Source organism: Rattus rattus, chromosome 1 (genome assembly GCF_011064425.1).
Source record: "Rattus rattus isolate New Zealand chromosome 1, Rrattus_CSIRO_v1, whole genome shotgun sequence".
NCBI lineage: Eukaryota > Metazoa > Chordata > Mammalia > Rodentia > Muridae > Rattus > Rattus rattus.
Genome location: NC_046154.1, coordinates 202,841,312 through 202,844,535, shown reverse-complemented (window position 1 = coordinate 202,844,535; position 3,224 = coordinate 202,841,312).

The window sequence follows — 3,224 nt, the reverse complement described above, 5'->3', positions numbered from 1 at the left end:
AGCTCAAGCCAGACAAAATTTCATCATGGATATGCTAAGTGGGAAGGAATCCTACAATTCTATTAGGAACCATTGGTAAATGACAGTTTCTGGGAGAGGCAGAGACTTATTAAAGGCATGCTGCAGTGGAAGACCACATGTCCAAAAGTGGCATTTGCCAGACATGGTGGCACACACCTTGAATCCCATGTGGTGGCTTTAATATGAATAATACCCATAGCTCTTATATTTGAATGATTAGTCACCAGACAGTGGAACTCCCTGTTAAAGTAGATGCAACCTAAGGAAGATATGCATCACTGGAAGTGGTTTTGAGGTTTCAAGAGCCCATAGCTTGCAAGCCCAGTATCTCCATCTTTACCTGCTTTCTGTACATCAGTTTGAAAAGCTCTCAGCTATGTCCCCATCACTATGCCTGTCTGCTTCTCACCATGATCATGAAACTGTAAGCATGCCCCTCCCTCCTTTCTCTCTCCCCCCTTCCCTCTGCCCCCCCCCTCTCTCTCTCTCTCTCTACCCCTGCAGATCACAATACAAAGTGCTTACCTCCTGTTCAGGCACCATGACTTCCTCTTGCCATGATGATAATGGACTAACGCTCTGAAATAAAAATATATACATTTTCTTTTATGAGAATTGGCTTGGTCTTAAATTTCTTTACACAGCAATAGTAAGCATCTAAGACATTGCAGATCTCAGGAGGCAGAGGCACAGATCTTGGTGAGTTCAAGGCCATCTTGCTCCACATAATGCATTTTAAGACAGCCACAGCTATATAGGAAGACCCTGTCCAAAACAGACAAACAAAGAAGGAGCTCATGAACATAACAATGTGTGTAGTTTGTTTGTTTGTTTGTTTTTTAAGACACAAAGATGACTCTAGGTAGTGTTGGGCAAAGGGAAAGTATCAAAATACGTTGTATCAAAACTCAGGAAAAAAAAACCTAACCAAGTGTAACTCTTAGATATATTATTTTCAATAAAGCACCTTTCCATATTTATAACTTAATCTGGTGCAGAAAACTCCTCTGTTCTTCCGTGCTTAAAGATTTTTGCTTATGAATATAAAATCCACTTCAACACTTAATCATACAGGGAAGCGTATGTAATATTGCCAGCAGATTGGGTTAAGTGAATCCTACCACACAGATGCTCTGTACCTAGCAGAGGTAGATCTTTGAGATACAGCCATATTATTTTATGATTCATTCTTAAGCAATCCATGAAATTATAAAGTAATAATAATTTAATTAAAGCATGAAAGGTAGATTTTGGTGATTTAAATTATGCTTTAACTATCTCATTACTATAATTAGCCTTAGATAACAAACATGATTGGACCCTCGTAAGATGTGTGATTTAATCGACTCATTTCCATAATTGTAGCTATGCTTCTTAATTTATTATTTTTGTCTCTTAGAAGCACAGTTGTTTTATTTTCACAGAACAAGGTCTTGAATTAGACATGAGAAGCAGATTTACAGTAGAATGTAGGCACTGCTCCAATTTTATCCCTGAAATCAAACTCTAAGGACCTCCTTCTAATTTTTAATCACTAACCCATGCCTCAAATATATATTTTACCTCTGGTATTTTTAAAAAATTCAATATTACCTACATTTCAGTTTTCAGTTTATACTAAGAATAAGGCAGTTTACTTTATGTGGACATTAAAATAATCAAATCACAATGTTCAACAATTGGATGACATATTTCTGAATTTAATTGCTATTTGTCATGTACTGATAATTTATTATTTGCATTTAGTGATTAACTGAATGTATGGAGAGTCACAGTATAAAAGAAGATTGGGAAAACTGTATAGTGGCTGGTGGTTTTGGTGATTTTCTTCAACCTGAAATACTGAGTCAGCTCAGAAAAAGGTCTGGGAAAGAATTAGAGGTAGCGCTCCATTTAAGGGACTTACACAAGAACATTATGAATTTACCAAGGGAAGCTGGAAACTCCAACAATAGATTTGTGCTGAAGAGTATATAACATATCTAAATATACCACAGTGGTGAATTTATGGACAAAAATTCCTATGCCATTCTTGCCTTCTAAATAAAGGTATCATAGGCTGTTTGAACACGACTTGGGCAATTAAAAGGAATTTATATAATCATTCATAGAAGTATTCCAATGTGCCACCCGCCAGTATTTCCATCTTTGTAATAGTTTGATTAATAGTAACAGTGACCTGAATATCTAAGGAGCACTCATTCGCTGTGTGGAGCACTCATTCGCTGTGTGGAGGACTCATTCCCTGTGTGCTGCACTCATTTGCTGTGTGCAGCACTCATTCGCTGTGTGGAGCACTCATTCACTGTGTGGAGAACTCACTCGCTGTGTGGAGCACTCATTCGCTGTGTGGAGCACTCATTCGCTGTGTGGAGCACTCATTCGCTGTGTGGAGAACTCATTCACTGTCTGAAGAACTCACTCGCTATGTGGAGCACTCATTTGCTGTGTGGAGAACTCATTCACTGTGTGGAGCACTCATTCACTGTGTGGAGCACTCATTCGCTGTGTGGAGAACTCAATCGCTGTGTGAAGAACTCACTCGCTGTGTGGAGCACACATTTGCTGTGTGGAGCACTCATTCACTGTGTGGAGCACTCATTCACTGTGTGGAGCACTCATTCACTGTGTGGAGAACTCATTCACTGTGTGGAGCACTCATTCACTGTGTGGAGCACTCATTCACTGTGTGGAGAACTCATTCACTGTGTGGAGAACTCACTCACTGTGTGGAGCTCTCATTCGCTGTGTGGAGCACTCATTCACTGTGTGGAGAACTCATTCGCTGTGTGGAGCACTCATTCACTGTGTGTGGGACTCATTCGAACTCATTCACTGTGTGGAGCACTCATTCGCTGTGTGGAGCACTCATTCGCTGTGTGGAGCACTCATTCGCTGTGTGGAGCACTCATTCGCTGTGTGGAGCACTCATTCGCTGTGTGGAGCACTCATTCACTCATTCGCTGTGTGGAGCACTCATTCACTGTGTGGAGCACTCATTCACTGTGTGGAGCTGTGTGGAGAACTCATTCACTGTGTGGAGCACTCATTCACTGTGTGGAGCACTCATTCGCTGTGTGGAGCACTCATTCACTGTGTGGAGCACTCATTCGCTGTGTGGAGCACTCATTCGCTGTGTGGAGCACTCATTCACTGTGTGGAGCACTCATTCGCTGTGTGGAGCACTCATTCGCTGTGTGGAG